This window comes from Melospiza georgiana, chromosome 15, assembly GCF_028018845.1.
Source record: "Melospiza georgiana isolate bMelGeo1 chromosome 15, bMelGeo1.pri, whole genome shotgun sequence".
Lineage (NCBI taxonomy): Eukaryota > Metazoa > Chordata > Aves > Passeriformes > Passerellidae > Melospiza > Melospiza georgiana.
This window is the reverse complement of record NC_080444.1, coordinates 15,088,367-15,113,341: the sequence shown is the minus strand read 5'-3', so window position 1 is coordinate 15,113,341 and position 24,975 is coordinate 15,088,367. Positions and strand designations below refer to the sequence as shown.

Genomic DNA, 24,975 nt, shown 5'->3' with positions numbered 1-24,975 from the left:
AGGCTGAACATGCCCAGCCTGTCTCCAGAGCAGAGGGGTTCCAGCCCTTGGAGCATCCCCATGGCCTCCTCCAGAGCTGCTCCAACCTCCCCACATCTGTCTGTGCTGGGGATGCCACAGCTGGATGTGGTGCCCCAGGGGGGTCTCCCCAGAGCAGAGCAGAGCAGAGCACAGGGGAGCACCCCCTGCTCACCCTGCTGCCCATGGTGCAGCCCAGGACACATTCACCTTGCTGGGCTGCCAGTGCACGGTGCTGGCTCATGTCCCATCTGTCACCCCCCAGCACCCCCAGCCATTCTCTGCAGGGCTGCTCCCAGCCCGTCGTTCCCCCAGCTGGGCTGGGGCTGTCCCCACACAGCTGCAAGATCTTGGGCATGGCTGAACCTGCCACCTTCCTCTTTCCCCACCACCTGCCTGGCAGGAAAGCAGCCAATGCCACACAGCACCCACTGCCAGCATCTCCATCCCTTCCCCATCCATTCTCATGTCCCCATCTGAGTGAAGGGCCAGCCTCCACCTGGGGCAGTGGCTCCCATCCTGCTCCCCATCCTGGATGAGTTTCAAGAGCACCAATCACTTTGGGGACACCCATGCTCCGTGCCTGGGCTCTGTGCAGGCTGCAAGGGGCAGCAGTGACAACTGGGAGTCCCACAAGACCCCCCATGCTCCCAGGAGTCACAGCTGAGTCAGGGGAAAAGGAAGGGGAAAGGGGAAGAAAAAAAAAAGAAACAAGCCTTTTGAGTGCAATATTTTAGTTGAGCACCAGAGCATGAGTAAAGGAGGGAGCTTTTCGTGGTCTGGTGAGTTTAAGCTATGAGCTGAAAGTTTAACTATTAATACACTTAATCAAGAGGTTGTTCCTACAGCCAGGATTTGGGAAAACAAACCAGGGAGGCAGGAGAGCGGTGCCATCGCTGTGGCCACCCCGGGGAATGTCCCTGCCGGGGGAGGTGGAGGGTCCAGGACCAGCTGGGGATGACCCAACCTCGGCCCAGCCCTGCACGGGCACACCGGGAGGTGCCAGGGCCAACACCCTGGATCTGGCCATCCCCACAGTGCCCCACACAGAGATTGGTCAGAGGGGGCAGTTTTGGGGAGAGGATGTCACCCCCAGACCCTGCAGCATCCCCAGGGCACAGACGAGCAGCACCTGCACTGCTGCCACCTGCCCGGAAGGTGCCGGTGACACCGGGGATGCCGGTGGGTGAGGGACCCCCAGGGTCGGGGATCCCCAAAACACCCCCCACAGCTCCTCCGGCCCAAAGCTGTGTCCCAGAGGAGGAGGAGGAGGGCCAGGCCGAGTTTCGGGGTGCAGCGGGCGGAGCTCGGTGCCAGGGCCAGAGGCGGCAGCGGGCGGTGCGGGCAGTGCCTGGCAGCGCGGCGCCGGCTGCCCGCATCCCCACCACAAAATCCACGGCAAGGACGCTCGGCCGGCTCTGCCTCTCCCCACCGAGACGGGGGGAGGACACGGGGACATTGGTGACGCCCGGCACAACCCCCCCAGCCCTGCCTGCCCATCCCGCCCGGCACGCAGCCCCCCCGGCCCTGCCCCCGGGGCCGCCGAGCCCCGAACGGCGCCGGGACCAACTTCTGAGCGGCACCGGCGGCTCCTTTGTTACTTTGCTTTTGTTGTCACACGCCGGCGCGTCCCCGTCCCCATCGTCCCGTCACCGTGTCCCCCCCCACGTCCCTCCCACAGCCCCCCCCAGGCGGCGTCCCCGAGGTCAGGGCGCGACATCTGCCAGCGCGCCGGGGCGACGCCGCTACCGGCACCGGGGAGGGGGCGCGGCGCCGGGGGCATCTCCGGGGGCATCTCCGGGGGCATCTCCGGGGTACCCGCGCGGGGACACTCGGGGTGACACCGCCACCGAGGGCGATGCGCTGCGGCGGCTCCGCGGGGGCCGCTGGAGGAGCCGTTTGCCCAAAGCTGCTCCCGCTGGGAACGCGAAGGACGGACGGACGGACGGACGGAGGGACGGAGCGAGGTTTCCATGCCTACCAGCGCTCCCGCTGAGCGGGACCTCGGGGAGAGTCACCCCCCCCCGCCTTCCCATGCGACCCCCCAGGCTCGGCCCCGCCGGGGATGCAGCGCAGCCCGCGGGCAGCAGCGGGGCCGGGGAACGCGGGGGGCCGGCGAGGCCGGAGGGGTCCCGGTCCCCCCGCAGCCCCAGGTGCGGCCCCGCCGCCGGGCTGGGGGCCGGGGGGCGCGGACAAAGCGGCACAAAGGGGCCGCTGACACAGCAGGGCCCGTTTCCAGAGAAACAAAACTTCCGCCGGCCCCGGCTCCGCGCCCCAGGTAGCCGGGATGGGCATCCCCCCAACCCCCCCAGGCCCCCCCAAAGGCGGCCTCAGCCGCCCTCCCGCAGCACGGCATCCCTCAGCATTCCGCCGGCCCCCCCGGCACGGAGCGGCGGGGGGTGAAGGTTGCCCGGCCGGGTCAGCGCACACGCGGGGCCGGTACCGCAGGATGTGAGCGCAGCTTTGTTTGTGCGTGGGATGGACCCCCCCGCCGTGCCCATCCCACCCCCGAACCCCCCGTGCCACCCCCCCATCCTCCGCTCCCCGATCAATCATCCCAGCAAAGAATAACCCGACCCCAAGCAGCCCCGGCCCCGCAGGAAGGACGCTGCCGGCTGCGGGATGCGGTGGAAATTATAAAAAAAAAAAAAAAAATAGGAAAAATAAAATTAAAATAAAGGGGAAAAAAACCAACAACAACAACAAAACGCCCCACACCTCCGTGGGGCGCATGGGGCCGCGGTTCGGCGGAGTTTGAGGCCGTAATTCCCAAATTCGGGTCCAACGCACAGCCCCCACGGTGCTTTCGGGGCCGGTGGCACCGAACGAGGGATGTTCCACGGCGCGATCGCGGCGGCTCCGGGGGTGTCGGGGCGCGGGGGGCACCGTGCCCGCCGGGGCTGGGGCAGCGGGGGGTTCGGGAATCCCGTCTGCCGGCGGAGCGGGGCGGGGGGGCTCGCCGGGAACGGAGGGGATGATAAAGTTGGGTGAGTTGTCGCACATGGCTGGGCGATGGCGAGCGGCGCCGCTCCCGCGGCCACCCCGCGCCCGGGCACCGGCGGCGGAGCCCAAGTGCCGCGGGAGCCCCGGCGCGCCCCGGGGAGGCGGCAGCGACCCCCGCGCGGTCACCGGCGCAGGGCGGGGGTTCCCCCGCGCCCCCCACGCCAGCCCCGCCGCGGGTGGCACCGCCGGCCCCGCTGCCCACCGCCTCCCCCGGCGCCGCCGCCCCCGCCGCCCCCCGGCCCCGCCGCCACCATTGTCACCCGGGAAACCACCGGGCGCTGCCGCGGCGGTCCGGGGCGGCGGGGGGAGCCGTGGGGGGCTCACTCCATCCCTGCCCGCCGCTCCCGGCGCATCCCCGCCGGGCTGCGGGTACCGGCGGCGGGGTTCGGTCGCACCGAGAAAAACTTTGCTCGTTACCCCGACGTTCCCCCCCCTTCCCCTCCCATCCCCGGGAAGCGGCGGGGCCGCTCGGGCGCCGCGCAGGCAGCACCGGCCGGGCCCGACGCGGGCAGGCGGGCAGGCGGCCAGCTCCGGCCCCGCCGCCGCCGCGGGCAGCCCGGGCACGGCGCCGGGCAGCGGGGCGAGCCGCGGATCCCCCCGCCAAACTTTTTCTCCTCCGCCGCCTCCCCTTTCTCCGAGAGCCCCCCGACACCCCCCACCCCAACTCCGCCGCCGGAGCGCCCCGGGGGCCGGCACCGAGAGCGGTCCGGGAGCCGCCGCGCTGCGGGCAGCGCTGCCGGGAGCGGCGGGGGCCGCCCGGGAGCCGGGCAAGGGGCAGCAGGGGAAGGGAGCGGGGTAGGGAGGGGAGGTCAGCACCTGCCCGGGGCCGGGGCCGGGGCCGGGGAGCCGAGGCGGGCTCGGTGCCTCGCCGCCGCCGCACACCCACCTCCACATCGCCGCTCGCTCTGGGAGTGCGCAGCCCCCGCTCCGCGCTGCACGGCGCTGCCGCCGCCGCCGCCGCTGCCCGCGGCTGCCGGCAAAACCCGGACCGGACCGGGCCGAGCGCCCCGCGCCGCCGGACAACGCCGCGACACGCCGCGACACGGCACGGCACGGCACGACACGCCGCGCGCGCCCCCCGCCGCCCCGCGCGCGCGCCGCCGGCCCCCGGCTCGCCCGACCCCCAGCGCCGAGCGGCGACACCCCCAGCCCGGGGCACCGCCACCCCCGCGTGTCACCGAGCCGTGCGACAGCCCACCCGCGCGTGGGACACCGCGCGACCCCCGTGTCCCGCCCACCCCCCGCGGGATTGTCCCGCTGTGACCCCCGCGTCTCATCTACACTCCCAGCTGCCCCCATGGGTGGCACCGTGGTGTGTCCCCTCGTGTCCCCGATGTCCCCTCATGGGTGTCACTGTGCCGTGCCGTCCGTGGGCTGTACGCCCCACACGGGTGTTGCTGAGGTGTGTCACCCTCCGTGTCCCGGCTGCCTCCCCTTGCCCCCCCCCCCCCCCCCGAGTGTCACCGAGGTGTCCCAACCCCTCGTGTCACACCCGGATGGGATTGGAGTGTGTCCCCCGTGTCCCATCCACCCCCACGGACGCCATTCTGTTCATACCCGTCCGTGTCCCACCTGTCCCCCACAGGTTTCACCCCACTATGCACCCCGCGTCCTGGCCGCACCCATGGGTGCCAGCATGGTGTCCCCTCCAGCTCAGTGTGCCCCCCTTAATCCCCAGCGATGCCCGGTGGGATGTCACCATCCTTTCTCTGGGTGTCACCATCCCATCTCTGGGTGTCACCATCCCATCTCTGGGTGTCACCATCCTTTCTCTGGGTGTCACCATCCCGTCTCTGGGTGTCACCCAACTGTGCCTCCTCCCTCCCCGCTGTTCCCTGAGGGGTGACACCCCCATGCACCCACATCCCCAGAACGTTCCTCATCTGTCTGTCTGTCCCTCTATGGGTGCACATCCCTCTGTCCATTCCCCCCCTGCATGTGCTCCACCCTTGTCCCCAGCGCGGGGTGTCCCCATCCCTCTGCATCCCCTCTGGGGTTCCGATCCCTCTGTTCTCCCTTCCCACAGCGCCTTCCCATCTCTCCGTCCCCCCGTGGGGTGCAGTGGCAGAAGGTCCCAGAAGAAAGAGTCCCCCCCAGGTATTCGGGGTGCAGCAGAGGGGATTTAGGGGTGCAGAGCCCCCCAATCGCTCGGCACAGCCGGGACCGCTGTGGGGAGGAGCCCCAAGCCCGGAGCCCCGGAGCCCCAGCCTCGCTGCCGCCACCGGGAGGGACCTCGCGGTCTCCCAGCGGGACATCGCTGAAATCCCCCTGAATAAACAGCAAATAATCGATGGTCCGATAAGTCAGCTGCAGGGAGGGGACAAATCCCGAGGTTTGGCCCCGCGGCAGTGTGGGGGGATAACACTCTCGGCCCAGAAGTTTCCTGCTCAACTTTTTGCCAGAATTTTTTGCGGCTGAGGGGGAGAGTTGTTGTTGAGTTTGGGTTTTTTTTTTTTCTCTCCCCTTGGAGTTGTGGGCACTGAAATATTGGAAGTTAAAAAAAAAAAAAAAATCCTTAAATCCCCGCTCCTCAGCCGAGAGCAGCTTCCCAGGGACAAACAGCCCAAAAAAAAACCCACCACCCCCAATTCCTGCAGCCTTTTCAGTTGCCAGCAAAATACCCAAACCCTCTCAAAAGCAGAAACCCTGACAAAAATGAAACTGGGTTTGTGTTGCCGTTGATTTTTTTTTTTTTTCACAGGAATGCGAAATCTCTTCCCACCCCGCTCCCGCCTCGAAATGAAACAAAAAAAATCTGCGATGGGGCGGGGGGTGGGGGGCGAGCGGCGCGGATGCTGTTTGTATTTGATCCACGTCTCGTTAATTATGCGCCTCTCTCTCGCAGATTTAGCCACTGGGATTTGCAACCGCGGGTGCTGTGACGATGCTCCAGCTTCCCAAAAAATCTCCCTCCGGGTGGCAGCGATGGGGGAGCGCGGTCCCATCCTCCCGGGCACCTTTCAGCTCCTCTGCTGGCCCTCTCAATGTGTTCCCAACCTGCCTCCCTCTGCATTTCAGCCTCTCAGCCCTCCCAAAACGGGAGCAGGGGAGCCTCGTGCCCGGCACAAGGGATGAGGGTGGCACTGGTGACACAGGAGAAGGGACAGAATGCCACCAGCACCACTCCAGGTGACACTGCCCAGCGTACAGCACCATCTCACCCACGTGGGCTTCACCAAGGGCATTTTCTTTGCCCCTTTTTGGCTGTTTTTAAGGGCCTGACACTATCCCCTGATGCCAGCATGAAGCACAGGGTGTTGATGTCCCCTTTGCCGAGGCAGGGCCTGTGGCAGTGGCACCTGGAGTTTGCCACCCACTGAAGGTCCCCAAATGCAGCAGCATTTCGCTTCTCAGAGTGTTTGGAAAACTTGTGGGCAAATCACCTTTACTGAGCTCTGGGATGCTCAAAGAGAAGGGAAACTGAGGCACAAAGCCAAGCTGGGACTTGGTGACAGTGACAGCAGCAAAGCTGTGGCATCAGCCCAGTGTCCCCAGCCAAGCTCCAGGCTCCCAACCATTCCCAGCCCAGTCCCCAGCCCTCCAGGCACAGGGAGCCCCCCAATGCAGAGGAGGGTCCCCCAGTGCTCCCCACAGCATGGGGACAAGGAACACAGTCCCTGAGCCTCCACTCTGCTCCTGGGGCCTTTCCAGTGGCATACTGGGGGCTGGGGGAACAGGAGGATGAGGATGGAGGGCAAGGGGGACAGTGGTGGAGAATGAGCGGGCCAGAGATGGAGGAGGATGAGGATGAGGATGAAGAGCAAACAGGACAGGAAGGGAGGGTGACAGGACAGGATGGAGAATGATCAGGCCAGGGTTGGGAGACAAGGTTGAAGGGTGAGCAGAATAGGGGCAGAGATGAAGGGACAGGAAGACAGGAGAATGATGGTGCCAGGGATGGAGGACACAGGATGCAGGGAAAGATGGGGACAGATGGCAAGGGGACAGGGCAGAAACCTGTCACCAACCAGCAGCACTGCCCCTGCTCGCTGCCTGTCAGGGCCACAATCTACCCACAATCTACCCTGCCAGTGCTGGGCTTTGGGCTCTGGCAGTGGGGTCTCACTGCCCCTCCCCAGGGGGAACAAACCCAGAGCTGTGCCCAGCTCCAGGAGAAGAGCCAGGAATAACTGGGGTGGGGCATGGAGGTGTTCCAGAGCAGCCTGACCCTGCAGCACCGAGGGGAGGCCGTGCAGGTCCATGTCCCCCTCCCCAGGGTGGCCGTGGGACACCGTGAGACAGTGGCTGGAGGGCTGCCAAGGCTGTGTGACAGGGAGACACGTCCCAACAGTCTCCAAACACACCTCCAAAACTGCCAACCCCAAATTCCCCCAGCCCAGCCACTGCCATCCAAGTGGGTTACAGAGCTGGCACTGCCTTGGCACCTCCTCCGTGCAGGGTGCTGGGAGGCTCCTGGTGGAGGGGAAGCTGCGTCAGGAGCCCCAGTCCTTGGTGACATCCCTGATTTTGGGGAGGGGGCTGGATGGGGGACCCCATGCTGGGATTCACCCACCACTTTGACAAGCTGGGGGCAGCCTGGCACACACCCCTCGGCCCTGGGGGTGCTGGCAAGCAGGGCTGGAGCTGGGTGCTGTTTGGTGAGCCCTCCCGGAGCGTGGGTCGGAGTGACCCCCATGGTGCCCAGCAGTGACACAGGGCTCTGTGCGTGCCCAGCCGAGCCCGGGGACACCGCAGCCCCTGTGTGACCGCACGGGATCCGCCCTCGCTGGTCACACACGGCCGGGGGTCCCGCGGGCAGCCCGAGCCCCCGGCCGGCCCCGCTGCCCCTCAGCTGAGCCCTGCAGGGTTAATTTTTAACCCCAGCTGTCTCCGCATGGCGGCTGGCCCCGCGCATGGGGACATGCCACAGCCACCGCGGGGGACCCGCCACCCCTCCCTGGAGCCGGCTGGGGGGGGGGGGGTGACACAGGGGGTGTCCCCGTCCCTCGGGGGAGCCCGGCGCGGCCTCCCGGGATGCTCCAGGAGGGGGATGCGGTGCGGGACAGGCGGGAGGCAGCGGCCTTTGTGCCCGGGGGGGTCCGGGCTGTCCCCCCGGCTCCTGAGCAAACGGCAGCGGCTCTGCCCGGGAATGTCCTGGCAGGAGGGACCCGGGCCTCAAAGCAAACAGACGCCGCGGCGGCGGCCGGGAGAGGGGCAGGAAGCCGCCCTCGCTCTGCCCTCAAGGGGGGAGCGTGTGTGCGGAGCCCCGGGGCTGGCCAGCATCCCCCGGCCTGCAGGAAGGGAAGGAAGCACGGCCAGACCCCCACCCGAAGCGGCCCTGCTGGGGGCTGAGGAGCTGCTCCATCGTGCCAAGGGACACCGGGGCCGTGCGGGTGTCCCAGCCCTTGGCAGGGGGGTCTGTGCCGCAGGGAAGGGTGGGCTGCAGCCAGAGTCCCGCCTACGTGCCAGGCAGCGGGAGAACCACGAGGACACTCGAGCTGCAGCGTTTCCACCTCCGGGGACCCTGGCAGGCGTTGGGAAATTTTTTTTTTTTTTTTGAGCCGGGGATTCGCCTGGAATTCAGACGCCCACGTGGTCCAAAATAGCCTGGCTCCAACATCCGGAGCGCCCTGCAAAAGCCATCTGCCTGCGCAGGCAGGGCGGGCAGCCGCGGGGCTGGGGCACCCGGCACAGCCCATCCCACCCCATCCCTCCCCTTCCCGTGCCTGCTGCGGGTCACAGAAGCCATGCCCAAGCCACACCGGGGACAGACGGACAGGCGGTGCTGGTGGCCAGGCAGGGGACACTGGGCCTGGTCACATTAATACAGCAGTTTTCCCAGTGCTGGCCGGTTTTTGTCTCTAGGAAGACACCAGCGACATGAAAACAACCATTCTCAGACCAGAGGATGTTGCCCCTTGGATGGGAGCTGAAATGCAGAGCAAGCCAGGCTCCAGGGGGCAATTGTAATTATTCCTCCACCCATGTTCTCTCTCAGGTCTCATCCCCTGGCCAGCGCTATGGTGTCATCTCAAATCCACTCCTAGCCCCTGGTGGGACAGGATCCTTCAGCCCCAGCACCTGGGATGGGAGGACACCTGCCCAATGGTCCCTCTTCATGAGCTCTCACCTCCAGGACAGCAGAGCCACACGGGGCTTTCCAAACCTCTCCTGCCTGTCCACACAAACAAGGAGACAGAAAGGTTTTAAAAACAGCCGTGCCAGTTACACGATTTCCACTGGAAATATCAAAGTTACTTATGGGAAGAGCTAATTTGGGCACACTTGAGTCAGGAGCCCTGGAGAAATGAGGGTGAAAACCGTGCTGTGGCAGCCAGGTCATTGCCTCGTGCCCAGCACTCCACCCAGGTGTTGCAGGCTCAGCCTCACAGGCAGCAGGGATTTGGGATCCTGAGGGTGCTGAGAGCCACCTGAGCACGGCTGTGTTTTAAGGAGGGCCATGGAGGAGCCTGCAGTGTGCAGTGTAAATCTGCTTTATGGCTGTACATGGGCCAGCAGCCAGCAGGGCTGTGGGCACAGGAGGAGCAGGAGGAGGTGATGCCCTGTGACCTCCCACGGTCATGGGGCCTCTGAGAACAAGCACGTGGTTGGTCCCTCCCCTGTGGGATCCCACGTGGATGCATTTCCCTCCATTCCACATCCCCTCTTCCCATCAATGCCGGCAGCTGAGCCTTCACCGAGACATTGTGGAGGTGAACCATGCTCACCTTGTCTTGCAGAAAGGACTTGGGCATTGGAACAGGCTGCCCAGGGAAGTGGTGGAGTTGCCAGCCCTGGAAGTGTTAAAAGACCAGTGGGTGTGGCACTTGGGGACACGGTGAACACAGTGGGGTGGGGTTAGACCTGGGGGCATGGTGAACACAGTGGGGTGGGGTTAGACCTGGGGACTGGTGAACACAGAGGTGTGGGGTTAGACCTGGGGACATGGTGAACACAGTGTGTGGGGTTAGACCTGGGGACATGGTGAACACAGTGGTGAGGGGTTAGACCTGGGGGCATGGTGAACACAGAGTGTGTGGTTAGACCTGGGGATGTGGTGAACACACTGTGTGGGGTTAGACCTGGGGACATGGTGAACACAGTGGGGTGGGTTAGACCTGGGGACATGGTGAACACAGTAGTGTTGGGTTAATGGTAGGACTTGGTGTCCTTAAAAGGCTTTTCCAGCCTGCAGGATTCTGTGATTCTGTGACTCTCACAGGCTGCCTTCTCTGTTCTGATCTTCTTTGCCCAGCTCCACCACCCGGAGAGGAAATCACCCCCTGACTTTCACAGGCTGGAGCAGTGCCCAGAGCCCACAGAACCCAGCCCTTCCCCTGTGGCCATAACAGACAGCAGCAGCACGTGATGGATGCCGTGGAAGGGGCTGGCAGACCTGACTCTGGGGGTGTGAGAAGCTGTCCCCCCTCATCACCTGAACACCACCCACGTGTCTGCCCCGCACTGATCTGAAGCCTGGAATGGATTGTGATGTGTCAAAAGGATCAGCTATGTCCAGGCCACTCTTCCTCCTGACAGGAAGCTTTGGAGCTGAGCATCAACAGAACGTGTCTCACATCACATCTGTAACCACCTAAACCCTCCAAGATCTCTCTCCTCACTCTATCCTCAAGGACCCTTCAACAGCAGGGTTCAGCTGCAAGGGCAGCCCCCAGTTCTTGCTGAGCTGAGGCGGGAGGGTCCCTTGAGGTCCTCTGGGAGACACCCAGTGCAGCCAGGCTGCACTCAGCCACCGCTCCTGCCATCAGGGAAGCCACCTCCTCCCCAGGACACCCTCTGGCACCTGGCTGGGGACGGGCCAGCAGCCCTTCCCTGCCCTATCCCACCTGCTTGCTCTCCTTGCCTGGAAGCTTCCCTGCACTCCCCACGCTCTGGGGACACTTCCACAGCCCCCCGGGGACGTCTGGCACTGACACAACTGCTGTGTGGAGAGGAGACGGGCCTGGAGCTCTGACGTGCAGCTCCATTCCTTCCGGGGCAAACACGAGCGAAGGAATCACGGCAAGGAGCCAGCCTGGAGTTGGATGGGAACAGACCACCATCTCCTTACCTAGGAAGACCAACTGGACTTGTCAAGAGGAAAGAAATTCATCTACATCTCACACATATGGTCTCATCCTAATGGATATGTATGAGCATAAGGGAAGAAGAATAACCTTCTGGTTAGGCTAAGGGCTTGGCAGTTGAGATTTCGCGATGCTATTCTCAGCGCTGTCCACACCTTGCTCCCAAGCCTTACAAAACTCTTTATCCATCCTCAGGCCTCACGTTCCCATCTGGAAAAGGGGCCCATACCTATTTTGTGCTCCTTGCAAAGGAGAGAGGAGGGATGCTTGGGATGCATCTCCCTCCTCAAGCGGCTCTTGTTGTGAGTTAAGGAGAGCAGGGAAGAATGAAGAGCCACGAGGCATCTCTGGGAAAGCTCCAGCGCTGCTGAAGGCTGCCTGGAAAACTCACTTCAGTGGAAAAAGGGAAAATGGTCTTTTCCCAGCACTCTGGGGCAGCACAGCTCATCACCTCGGATAACCCAGAGCAAACTGGAGCTATTAGAGCATGTTTTCATCCTGTGACCCAGCCCAGACCCTTCCTGGGCTCGACATCTTCCAGGAGGGATACAGGGATGGGCACTGCCCGAGCTGAGGGCACTGCCCAGAGGCCCCTGCCAGGCTGCCAGGCAGGCAGGAGTCAATGGCCTGTGCTGGGCAGGGGTTCCCTGTCAGCAAACCTGCTCCAGAAGGATGGTGCTCAATGCTGGGACTGGCAGTGACCTTGCCTGAGGGACTCCAAGGGGTGAGGTGCTCCAGGGAAGGTGTCCTAAGAGCCTTGAGGTGCTGCAGGAGATGAGGTGCCCTAGGTGACCCCCAAGGGATGAGATGCCCCAGGTGACCCCAAGGATGAGGTGCCTTAGGTGACCCCAAGGATGAGCTGCCCTAGGTGACCCCAAGGGATGACGTGCCCCAGGTGACCCCAAGGATGAGGTGCCGTAGGTGACCCCCAAGGGATGAGGTGCCGTAGGTGACCCCCAAGGGATGAGATGCCCTAGGTGACCCCCAAGGGATGAGATGCCCCAGGTGACCCCAAGGGATGAGATGCCCTAGGGGACTCCAAGGGATGAGATGCCCTAGGTGACCCCAAGGGATGAGGTGTCCTGGTGACCCCAAGGATGAGGTGCCCCAGGTGATCCCAAGGGATGAGGTGCCCCAGGTGACCCCAAGGGATGAGATGCCCCAGGTGACCCCAAGGATGAGGTGTCCTGGTGATCCCAAGGGATGAGGTGCCCCAGGTGACCCCAAGGATGAGGTGCCCTGGTGACCCCAATGGATGAGGTGTCCTGGTGACCCCAAGGATGAGGTGCTCCAGGTGCCTGGGGATGCTCCACAGGATGAGGTTCTCCAAGTGCCCTGAAGTTCCCCAGAGGCTGAGTTGTTCAGAGGCTCACAGCACGTGGCCAGGCTGGAACTGGGAGATGTCACCACCTTCCCAGAGGTGGACAAGGTGTCTCCCCACCAATTCCCCACTGCTGGAAATGTCAGAGCCTAGCTGTGCCCATGCTGGACAGAATCACCCACCTCCAGCCCAGCATGGGGGTCACCCCATTGCCCCTGCCCAGCCTTCCCAGCCCTGGGATTGCCATAGATCCGTGGGTGAACCCAGGATGTCCTGTTCACCTGCCTCCTCCAGCTCCCCTGATCCAGCACTGCCTGGGACCCTGCTCCCTGGATGGATGCCAGCACGGGTTCCCTCCTCCATCTCCTCCTCCTCCCTCAGGGCATTTCTGCAGGAGCCCCAGCCCTGCAAGGAGAACACAGAGCAGCCAGAGCAGCTGTAAATCCTTCCCTGCAGCCCAGGGCTCTGCCAAGCTCTCCCTTCCACCCAAATTTATGGAAAAGCAGGTCTCTGCCAGCGAGGCACAGCACAATTGTGAGGTGGAACAGGCAGTGCTCGCCAGCTGCAGCAAGGGCTCCTGCAGCCTTTCTCTTCCTCTTCCTCAGGCTGTCACCCTCAGCAGCCTGGGGACAGGCACATCCCTGCACAGACAAAGCAGCCCCAGCACAGTCTGTCCCCCCCCAGTCTGAACCCCCTGAGAGATCCCAAACCTTGGATAGGAGCGTGAGACCTCTATGGACAGGCACAGCTGGGCCCAAACTCTCCCTTGTGCCCCCCTTTCCCCTTGTCCCACCCCTTCCCCGGGTTCCACCCCTTCCCCTGGTGCCCGCCTTTCCCCTTGTGCCACCCCATTCCCCTGCTGCCACCCCTTCCCCTGGTGCCCCCAGTGCTGGCAGGGTGTGAGCCCAGCTGTAGATGGGAGGGGATGAAGGGCTCAGGGAGGGGACCAGAGCCAGAAGCTAAGCCCCATTGGAGATTTTTCCCAAGTAGCAAAGGTCAGCCATGTGCCAGCCCCTTCCTCCGCTGCCACGGCAGAGGTAGAGCTGACAGTGGAGCCCAGTATTTGCATTTCCTGATGGCTGCGTGCTGAAATTTGCAGTTTTAATGGTGCATTAATGCTGGCTCCTGCATTTCATTACTTCTGAGAGCGAGAAAAGGCACAGAGTGAAAATAGAAATTCCCCCCAGTTCAGCCAGGCCAGCCTGGCCCCTGAGTGCTGGCTCCCTCCAGCCACCCTTGCACACAGCTGTGACACGCAGCCACAGAAACCCCAGCAAAAAAACACCTTTCCTTCACTTCTCCTGAACCATGGGATGCCCCTCCCCAGGTACAGGGGTGATCAGAGCCACCAGCCCAGGTGGGCTGCCCAGGATCCCCCCACAAATACAGGGATGCTTTGGAGAGGTGACTTCTTGGCCACCTTCCTGTTTCTTGTCCTGTCTGCACACATCAGGGAATTCAGTCTGCTTTTTACCCAAATCAGACTTGGCTGCTGCTTCTTTACTGCATCCTGGACACAAAGCCTGAGCTTAAGCATAAAGCACTTGGAAACGTGGCCTGGAAGCACAGGGAAGAGGGGAGCCAGGATTTGCACAAGGGAGCCAGAGGGAGCACACACAGTGTGAGCAGGAGTGCTGGGGGTGTCTGAAAGGGGGGGATCAGGCAGGAGGAACCTCTGAGATCCTCATTAAGAGGAAAGCAAAGCTTGCTGCTGGCCACACTCCATGCAGTGGGCTTTTTGGGATGAGTTTTGGGGTGTCCAGCACACCAATGACCAGCACCCTCTGTGTCCCTCTTGTTCAGTTCTGCTTCAGGGCCACTCATGGCAAGAAAGACATTGAGGGGCTGGAGTGTATCCAGAGCAGGGAAGGAGCTGGGGAAAGGTCTGTAGCACAAGATGAGGAGCAGCTGAAGGAACTGGGAAGCTCAGCCTGGAGAAAAGGAGGCTCAGGGGGAACCTTCTCCCTCTCCACAAGTCCCTGACAGGAGGGTGGTGCAGCCAGGTGGGGGTCAGGATATGGGACAAGAGGAAATGGCCTCAAGTTGTGTTGGGGGCAGTCTAGATTGGACATTAAGGAAAAATTCTTCACAGAAGGGGTGGTCAGGCATTTGGACAGGCTGCCTAGGGAAGTGGTAGAATCACTGGAAATGTTCAAAAGCCACATGTGGATGTGGCACCTGGGGACACAGGTTAGTGGTGGCCTTGGCACTGCTGGGTTAATGGTTGGACTCAGTGATCCTAGAGGGCTTTTCCAGCCTTAGTGTTTCCATGATTCCCTGTGTCCAAGCCTGATCCAAGGGCACATGGAGGAAGTCAATGGAACACCCAGGCAGCATCATGGCATCTCCTGTGGCCTTCAGACCAGCAAACCTGTGTGTCCCTCCCTCCTCTCCCATGTTTGGGACCTTCAGAGCTCCCAGCCATCAGCACTGGGCAAGAATGGGGGGTTAGGCTGACTGAATGTGACTCCCCAAGCCCAAAACCCCATCCCTTCCACAGGCTCTCCAGAGCCTCCATTACTCCATGTCAAAGTGACCCCATCACCTCTGTCCCCCAGGCCAGGACAGACTTTCACCATCCCCATGGCTTTGGGGGTGGATCAATGAGGGTCCCCTCCCTCACCCATCTGCACCATGGGGTGACTTTGCTGATGTCCAGCCTGGAATCCCTGCTGGCTGTTCCAAGCCTGGTTTCCATCTGCAGGGCCTGCCCTGCCTTTCCTGGCCATAAAACCAACAGGGCAGTGGAAATATTTCGGAAACACCTTTTACAGTTCTCTCAGCAGGGCTGCAGTTAACCCCTAAAGGGGCTGGCTGCCATCAGGAAAAACAATTTCATTCCAGCCAAATTATTTCACAGGAAGAGGCTGATTTTGGTGCCATTTTTACCGCTGATGACTTCAGCATCGTCCCTTCGGACTCTGCCACCTTTTCCTGTTCTCATGTTCTGCAGTGACCTGGAGCTCTGGCACTCTGCAGATCAAACGTTTTGCCTCTCTCCACATTGAGCAGATGCAGTTCCTGGGGTGTCTCTGCTGAGCTGCCCTGCTTTGTGGGGCTGTGGGGCTGCTCCATCGCAGCTCAGGTTTGGGTTTGCTGCTGAAACCCGGCCCCTGCAGCCGCCCTCTGGCTGTTTTCAAAGGCACCTACAGAGCATTAGGTCACAGAGCCCAAAATAGCAGATTCCGGTCCAAATCAGGGTGATGAGCACATTTTGTCCAGCCTCTGCCCAGGTCCCCAAGCACCCCAGCCTCTCCCAGCCTGGAGCCATGTCACAGCTCCAGTGGGAACACCCCGTGGGTGCCAGTGCCACCACCGTGGGGCAGCTCATGGAACCTTTCAAGACACTTCTACCCCACTTCAGACCCACCTGAAGGGTCCAGCACCTGCTGGGGACTCCACTGCTGTCCAGCACAGTGGGGCAGGAGGACACAATCCTCCAAAAGGGGTTTGGGGTTCAGACACCCCTGGGATCCTTGTGTGTGGGATCTCAGCACCTCAGGCTGGAGGTGCAGAGTGGCCGAGAACACCCTTGGGGGGCTCGGGAGTCCTGGAATGTTGCCAGAAGTGTCTGGTGGCTGGACTTTGATCCTACACGGGAGACGACACCTGTATGAGGATGGGAGGATCTCACTGGGATAAATGGTGAAGGGATAAGTTAATTAGAGTGTGAAACACAGGGTTTAAGATTTCTGTACAGGGGGGTCTAAAGAAGTAAGATGGAGGAATTGGGGCGTGTCCTGTCCTTCTTCTTCTTCTTCTTGGCCTCCATCTTCTGTGGTGATGGTGGCACTTTGGGATTGGTCATTACTAAAGGTGTACTGGTCAATAAGGGTAAAAGGTATTGGGGGAAATAGGTAAATATTGTATACGTAATTTTGAGTATAAAGATAGGTGACCGCCCCGGGGGCTCTCAGTGTGCTCATGGCTGGCTGCTGTGCAGACCTCTGTCGGGCCAAGAGAAAATCTTTTAGATAAACAATTAATAAACACCGAGACCGAAACAAGATCAGAAGTCTCTCCTCGTCCTTTGAAGCGCCGGGCTGTCCAAGGCCACCCCGGGCCTTTCCAGGCCACCTAAACAGCCAAGAAATCGACACTTGTGCTCTGCACACATCACACAGCTGATGTCTGAGGGGGTGAAGCTGGTGAGCTCAGCCCATCAGAGCTCCCCGTGCTGACCTCCAGCCCCTCGGCCGCTCCTGGAGACGGCAGCGCTGGGACGTGACATTCCCTCTGTTTTATCTTCACACATGGGCAGCTCTCAGCGAGCAGCAAAGGCCAAACCCTTTCACCACCTGGCACACAGGCTGGGGTAGGGAGAAAGGCAGGCTGAGAGTGCTTGTGTCCCACAGGCATCCAGGAGAAGCCACACCCGGTCCCCAGGAACCAGCCTGAGCCCACCAGCAGGGCCCAGGGAGAGACAATCCCTGAGCAGAGGTGGAAGCCAGGTTCCTTCAAGCACAGCCTTGGCTGTGAGTCTGATTTATGGCTCCCAGGGCAGCCAGGTCCTCATCCCAGGAGCTTTGGTGCTGCCTTGGCCACTGCACACTCCTGGGCCAGTCTGGGCAGGGACACAGATGCTCCACAGAGATCCCACTGGGGACACTCACCCCAGCTCATGGATCACCCCAAATATCCATCTCCAGCATGGTGCTGAGGAGGACATCATTGAACTACAGAATGGCTTGGGTGTGAAGAGACTCTAAAAGTCATCCAGTTCCACAGGTAAGGAACCTTCCACTAGAACCAGCGTGTGTTGGTTTTGCTTCCATTCAACCTGGCCTTGGCTACTTCCAGGATGGGGCAGCCACCCAGGCAACCTGTGCCAGGGCCTGGCCACCCTCACAGGGAGGAATTTCTGCCTAACATTCATTCTAAACTCTCCCCTTTTAGTTTAAACTGCTCCCCCTTGTCCTTTATCACTCTGTGCCCTGCTCCCCCAGGCTGGACCATGTCCCCACACTCCACTTGCTGCCCTGGGATCCTCTCCACTAATGGCTCCCTCCTTCCTGAGGGCTCAGCATCCTCAACGGGTGCTTCACAGGCAATCAAAAATTGCTATTTTTTGCCTCTGGGAGAATTCAGCAGCAATTCAGAGAAGAGCCTGGGATTTGGGCCATCTGCATCCTGTCACACATGGCTTCACTGAGTCCCTAAATCATCCCATGCCTCAGTTTCCCACCTTTATATAGCAGAGAGGCCATTCCTTGGGTTGTCCCACTCTGTATCCTCCCTCTGGAAACCCTCTGGGTCAGAGGCTGCCTCTTGGTGTGGGGACTGGCTGCAGAAATGAAAGTTTTGGGTATCCTGCTGCAGCTGAGGGATCTGTCTGCAGTTGGGATGCTCCTACCCTCACACAGAGTGAGGGCTGGGCTCCCCTCATTCCATTTCTTGTCACAGCAGTTTGCTTTCCCCTTTTGAAAGTGCAGACTGGGGGTTTCCAGGAGCTGAGGGCTTGCCTGAATGCCCTGATTTTGGAAGGAGCTCAGTGAGGCCAGGAATGGAGCAAGGGCCCTCTGGAGCTCAGAGGGAAGGAGGAGAGAAGGTAGCACCAGCCAGGCTGGGGTGCAGGAGCCTGGAGGTGTCACAGCTGAGGTGGCCATGATACACAGGGTGTCACCATACAATAGCAAAAACCCCAACCCACACAGAGTAACATCAGGCCACCTCAGAAGGCTTCAAGCATTTGCCCTTGTTCTTCAGCCCAACCCTTTATCCCCTCCTGTTCCTGCCCTGCCCCTGTGTGCCCTCTGCTCCCTTTGGTGGGTGCTCAGTGCCCCTGGGTACTCCAGGGCTCATTGCTGTCAGTGCTGCTCACAGCTGTGCCCATGGGGACAGGGCTGGGCCAGCCCCACTGCAATCACCACAAACTCTGTGCCCACAGGTGCCCAACTCCACTCCCAATCACCACAAACTCTGTGCCCACAGGTGCCCAGCTCCACTCCAATCACCACAAACTCTGTGCCCACAGGTGCCCAACTCCACTCCCAATCACCACAAACTCTGTGCCCACAGGTGCCCAGCCCCACTGCAATCACCACAAACTCTGTGCCTACAGGAGGGACTGGTGGCTTTGCAGAGGTGGGGTTATCCCCCAGCATCCCACACACTCCTGGGACCAGGAGGGCTTTGCAGGCACTGAGTCACTCCAGCCCTAAAACCCGACAGTGTTGGGTTCCATGGCAGGGCCAGAGGATGTGAGGAGCCTCCACAGCCCTCACAAGTGCTGCTTCCAGGTGCATTCCCCTCCTTTACAGTCTCACTGAAAATCTTCCCCACCTCCTTCTTGGCCCCTTCTAGAGCCCACATGGAGTGCAGACCCCGGGTCTCCAGGAGAGCCCTGCAGCAGGGCACAGCAGGGATGGGTGCCCAGGGTTCCTGGGCTGGGGCAGCCTCTGCTCAGCCTCCCAGGGGACACCAGGCAGGCAATGCCCAGGAAAGCAGCTCCATCCCTGCCCTGCACCTGCCCAGGGAGATGCTGGGGCTCAGGATGGCAGCAGGCAGCCCCCATCCAGGGAAGGATGCCCACTGAACAGCTGCACTCCATGGCCAGGCTCCCTGCTGGCTCCAGCCTCAGGAGCCCTGGTCCCACTCGTTTCACCTCCCCCAAAATTCCCTCTCCCCACTTTGGAAAGGGCAAAGGAGAGCAGCTGAGGCACAGGAAGGTTCTGTGTGTCCTGATGGGAAGTGGCAGGGAAGATGGAAAACCACCTGCCTTCTCTGAAACTGGGAGCAAAGTGGGGAACCACCTCCTCGGTTTGGTGAGTCCAGATCTCACTTCATGGCGGGTGGTCAGTCTGAGGCCTGGAGCCCCTCGGGGAGGGATGAGCAGGCTCCCAGCAAAGCCGTCCTGCCCACAGCCCATCTCCCAGGGCTCGGGTGGCCTGTCCCCACCTTGGGGACACCCCAGCTGCGTGGGGGCAGGCAGAGGCAGAGCGCCCTGTCCCCTGTGGAACAGGGATGGAGGAGCTGCAGAGTTGCCATGGAGATTTTCTCCCTAGCAGATGCTCTGGGCAGGTGCAAGAAGAGGCTCTGCCCCCCTCGCTGTGCGGCACAATGCCAGCCGGATCCTGCAGGAACAGGATCTGCAACCGCCCGCTGCCAGCCCGACGGCCACCGCTGCCACTGCCACCGCTGCCACCGCTGCCACCGCTGCCACTGCTGCCACCACTGCCACTGCCACCGCTGCCAGCCCGACGGCCACCGCTGCCACTGCTGCCACCACTGCCACCGCTGCCACCGCTGCCACCACTGCCACCGCTGCCACTGCTGCCACCGCTGTCACCACTGTCACCGCTGCCACCGCTGCCACCACTGCCACCACTGCCACCACTGCCACCACTGTCACCACTGCCACCGCTGCCACCACTGCCACTGCTGCCACCACTGCCACTGCTGCCACCGCTGCCAGCCCGACGGCCACCGCTGCCACTGCCACCGCTGCCACCACTGTCACCACTGCCACCACTGCCAGCCCAACAGCCACCGCTGCCACCACTGCCACTGCTGCCACCGCTGCCACCGCTGCCACCACTGCCACTGCTGCCACCGCTGCCACCGCTGCCACCACTGTCACCACTGCCACCGCTGCCAGCCCGATGGCCACCACTGCCACCACTGCCACCACTGCCACCGCTGCCATCACTGCCACCGCTGCCACCACTGTCACCGCTGCCACCACTGCCACCACTGCCACCGCTGCCACCACTGCCACCGCTGCCACCACTGCCATCACTGCCACCACTGCCACCACTGCCAGCCCAACGGCCACCGCTGCCACTGCTGCCACCACTGTCACCACTGCCACCGCTGCCACCGCTGCCACCAGCCTCCCTGCCCACGCCGCGTGGGGAAACTGAGTCACCTCCCCAGGCACCCCGAGCTCCTGACCTCACCGCCCCCAGCACGGGTGACAGTGGCATTGCTGGGCTGTTTGCACCCACCCTTGGGACCCTTCAGCCCCTCTCACTGCCTGCTCTGTCGCCCTGCTCTGTCCCCTGAGGCTGTCACCCATTGCCTCCTCACTGAGCACAGAGGTCACACACAGCCTTACCCAAAATGTCACCCACAGGAACCCCCCCTGCCAGGGCACTGGCATGGCCCACATGGACAGTGAGCACATGCCAGCCTCCCCAGCCTGCCCCCGGACTGGAGGGGCACTGTGGGCCCCAGGAGTGGCACAGGACATCCGTGAAATGACTGATGCTATCCCAGGGTTGTGCTGCTGGGGACAGACACTGCACAGCTCTGAATCCATCTGTCCTAGGTTGACTATATGATGGTTTTATCATATATTCTCTCCCAAATTTGCCCTGAACCAAGACATCATCCCAGAGCACCCAGCCCTCCACCTTTCCTGTTGCTCCCAACATTTCTTCTTCCCCCTCTGGTCCTTCCAGCTACTCATGGAATATCCAGAGTTGGAAGGAACCCACAAGGATCATCCAGTCCAGCCCCTGGCCCTGTACAGGACACTGCAGCAATCTCACCATGTTCCTGAGACTGTTATCTCACTTCTCTTTAAAAAAAAACCTTCTGAAGTCCCCAGTGCCACAGCATTAGACACCTAAAAATCCCCTTTCCTGGGTTTTCCCCAAATACCTCAAAGCCCACATCATCAGAACAGTTAACAGCCAGCCACAGCGTGGCTCCTCCAGCAGAGCCCTCCTGAGGAGGCGATTTCACCGGGGCTCTGCCCAGCCATGAGGGCTCTGCCCTGTGCGCTCTGCCCTGTGCGCTCTGCCCAGCTCTGTGGCTGCCCTGCCTTGTGTGCTCTGCCCTGTGTGCTCTGCCCAGCCCTGTGCGCTCTGCCCTGCCTTGTGTGCTCTGCCCAGCCTTGTGTGCTCTGCCCAGCCATGAGGGCTCTGCCCAGCCATGAGGGCTCTGCCCTGCCTTGTGCGCTCTGCCCAGCCTTGTGTGCTCTGCCCTGTGCGCTCTGCCCTGCCTTGTGTGCTCTGCCCTGCCATGGGGGCTCTGCCAGGCCCTGTGGCCTCTGCCCTGTGTGCTCTGCCCTGTGTGCTCTGCCCTGTGGCTCTGCCCTGTGGGCTCTGCCCTGTGGGCTCTGCCCGGCTCTGTGGGCTCTGCCCAGCCATGGGGGCTCTGCCGGGCCCTGTGGCTCTGCTAAGCCCTGTGGGCTCTGACCAGCCCTGTGGCTCTGCCCGGCCCTGTGTCTCAGCCCTGTGGCTCTGCCCTGTGTCTCTGCCCAGCCCTGTGGCTCTGCCCTGTGGCTCTGCCCTGTGGCTCTGCCCTGTGTCTCTGCCCAGCCCTGTGGCTCTGCCCTGTGGCTCAGCCCTGTGGCTCTGCCCTGTGGCTCAGCCCTGTGGCTCAGCCCTGTGGCTCAGCCCTGTGGCTCTGCCCTGTGGCTCTGCCCGGCCCTGTGGGCTCTGCTCAGCCCTGTGTCTCTGCCCAGCCCTGTGGCTCTGCCCTGTGGCTCTGCCCTGTGGCTCTGCCCTGTGGCTCTGCCCAGCCCTGTGTCTCTGCCCAGCCCTGTGGCTCTGCCCGGCCCTGTGTTTTCCCCTGACTTTGCCCAGTTCTGCCCGGCCGTGTTTTCCCCTGGCGGCCTTGCCCGTTGCGAGGCGGTTGAGGCAGCAGTGGGAGGGTTCCGGGAGCGACACCCACACAATCAAAAGCTGCTCTATCCAGCCGGGCCGAGCGTTTCCGTGGTAAGAGGAGCCGCTGGCTTGTGTACCTAGCGCAGGGGCTGCGTTTCAAAACACGCCGGGGTCACTGTGCCGCTGGTGCAGAGAGCCCAGGGCAGATAATGGAGGCAGTGTTTGCGCACGGTTCGGCACCGCCGCGGAAAGAACGCGGGCCTCGCTCCTCCTGCGGCTGCACGGCCACCGGGGCACCCTCCCGCGGGCACCGGGGGCACCGCGGGCCTGGCCGGGCTGGGATAAAGCCAAAAGAAGCCCCCAGCTCCATGGGTTAGTCCTCTTCCCAAAAATCCAAAGGCGTTGCAGGATTCTGCAGGGGCTCCTGCAGCCCAGGGCTGGCAGATCCCTTGCTGCTGCACTTGGTTAGCCACGGCAGTGAGTGGCACTTGCACCCTAAGGGACAGGGTTTTAGGGTGGCAGCGCTGGGTGGGTGTCCCTCAGGGGTCCCAGAGGGGCTGCAGTGTCCTGAAGGGACACTCCCAGGGACCAAAGGGCAGCAGGGGTCCGTGGTGTCATGCTGGGTGGTGTTGGAGGTGTTGGGATGGCAGCAGTGGTGTGGGGTGCTGGGCAGTGCTGTGGCACAGGACAGCCTGGCACAGTTCCCACAGTGCAGCACCCAGTGCCATCCATGCCACTGCCAGGTGCTGGTGTGGTGCTCACTGACACTGTGGCTCTTCAGCACCTGGTTCAGTGCCTGGTGTGGCAATACCCAACTGGGTGCTGCCCAGAATGGTGCCCAGTAGGGTTTTGTGCCTGCTTAAGTGGCTGGTTCGGTGTCATCGTAGTTCTGCCTGGTTTGGTGCCCAGGCCAGCCCTGCCTGCTGCAGTGCCTGGTTCTTTGCCCAGTTCATGCCCAGTTTGGTTCATGCCCAGTGCAGCGGTTCCCAGTCAGAGCCCACTGCAGCACGGCCCAGCCTGGTGCCCAGTTCTGTGTCTGGTTTGGTACCCAGTTCTGTGCTCACTGCAGCAGTGCCTGGCATAGTGCCCAGGTCTGTGCCTGGTTCCATGCCCACTTGTTTGCCCAGTCCAGTGCCCAGTCTGGTCCCTGGTTCAGTGCCTGGTTCAGAGCTTGGTTCCCTATCTGCTCCAGTGTCTGGTTGCTTGCCCAGCCTGGTACCTGGTTCAGTGCCAGTTCAGTGCACGATTGTTTGCCTTGCCTGGTACCTGATTGTTTGCCCCATTGCTTGGTTATTTACCTGCTCTGCTTCCAAGTTCAGTGCCCAGCTGTTTGCCCAGTCCAGTTCTCAGTCTGGTGCCCTGCTCAGTGCCTGGCTGTTTGCCTGCTCCAGTGCCCTGCTCAGTGCCTGTTCCAGTGCCTGGCTGTTTGCCCTGCTCAGTGCCCTGCTCGGTGCCCTCTCCAGTGCCCTGCTCAGTGCCCTGCTCGGTGCCCTTCAGTGCCTGGCTGTTTGCCCTGCTCGGTGCCCTCTCCAGTGCCTGGCTGTTTGCCCTGCTCAGTGCCCTGCTCGGTGCCCTCTCCAGTGCCCTGCTCAGTGCCCTGCTCGGTGCCCTTCAGTGCCTGGCTGTTTGCCCTGGGCAGTGCCCGGCCTGGTGCCCTGCTCAGTGCCGGCTGTTTGCCCTGGGCACTGCTCAGCTGTTTGTCGTGCTCAGTGCCCTTTCTGGTGTCCGGCTGTTTGCTCTGGGCACTGCTTGGCTCTTTGCCCTGCTTGGTGCCCTGCTCAGTGCCCGGCTGTTTGCCCTCCTCAGTGCCCGCTCCAGTGCCCGGCTGTTTGCCCTGCTCAGTGCCCCTTCCAGTGCCCAGCTATTTGCCCTGGGCAGTGCCCGGCTGTCTGCCCTGGGCACTGCTCGGCTGTTTGCCCTGCTCGGTGCCCTTTCTGGTGTCCGGCTGTTTGCCCTGGGCACTGCTCGGCTGTTTGCCCTGCTCGGTGCCCTGCTCGTTGCCTGGCTGTTTGCCTGCTCAGTGCCCGATGCCCGGCTGTTTGCCTGCTCAGTACCCGATGCCCGGCTGTTTGCCTGCTCAGTGCCTGGTGCCCAGCTGTTTGCCCAGCTCCGTGTCCTCCTCGGTGCCCGCCTGTTTGACCAGCTCGGTGCCCGCTCCAGTGCCCGGCTGTTTGCCCTGCTCAGTGCCCGGCTGTTTGCCCTGCTCGGTGCCCGGCTGTTTGCCCAGCTCCGTGCCCTCCTCGTTGCCCGGCTGTTTGCCCTGCTCGTTGCCCGCTCCAGTGCCCGGCTGTTTGCCCAGCCCGGTGCCCAGCCCGGTGCCCGCCCGGCCGCTCCCTCCCGCCGCCGCCCCCCGGCCGAGCGGCTCCGCGGCCGCCGCGGTCCAGGCCGGGTGTTCGGGGCAGCGCGGCGCGGGCGGCGCCAGGCGGGTGCGCGGTGCCACCGGCGGGTCCCCGGGCCGCCGCCGCCCGACATTGGCTGGAAACTGGAGCAGCGCGGCGGGGACGGTCGATGCCGATCGATCGCGGCGCGGGCGGCACCGCACGGCACGGCCCCGGCACGGCCCCGGCGCGGCTCCGGCACCCCGGTGTGGCCCCGCTCCGCCCGCTGCCCCCCGCGGGATGCGCAGCCCCCCGAGAGCGGCACCGGGCACGGGGGCACGGCCGGAGCCCGTGCCCGGGGTGTTCTGACAGCACCGGCAGGGCCCGCTTGGGGGTGCGCGGGACTCCGGGAGTTTGCCGGGTGATGCTGCCCGGTCCCCGTGTCCTTGTGAGCCGCTGGGACGGGGACAGGCGGCGTCAGCGCCGTACCCAACCCCAGGGCCGCCCTTCGCCCTGCCCGGTCCTTGTCCTGCTGAAGGGAGCGGCTGGGACATCGCACTTGCGGTCTGTCCCCGCAAGTTCTGTAGCGGGACCTGTCCTTCCCGATGGCCCCGCTCCACGGCCAGCCCCTCCAGCTGTCCCCAGCGTTGGGTACAAAGAGCTCCAGGACCGGCCAGCGGCGCTGGGACACGGCCGAGGGGCTGTGCCCGCACCCCCAGCAGCCCCGAGCATCC

The 24,975-nt window shown here is 62.8% G+C and overlaps 1 protein-coding gene across 2 annotated transcripts in view; it reads right to left on the bottom strand.

Annotated features, from left to right (window-relative positions):
• CXXC5 (CXXC finger protein 5) overlaps positions 1-3,991 on the bottom strand; it is a 37,707-nt gene extending 33,716 nt beyond the window's left edge. Inside the window, exon 1 of one of the 2 annotated variants that reach the window (XM_058034902.1) lies at positions 3,908-3,991. The gene's annotated coding sequence lies outside the window, so the exon portion shown is untranslated. The other variant, XM_058034903.1, reaches the window with a different exon arrangement.
• Between the last annotated feature and the right edge of the window lie 20,984 nt (positions 3,992-24,975).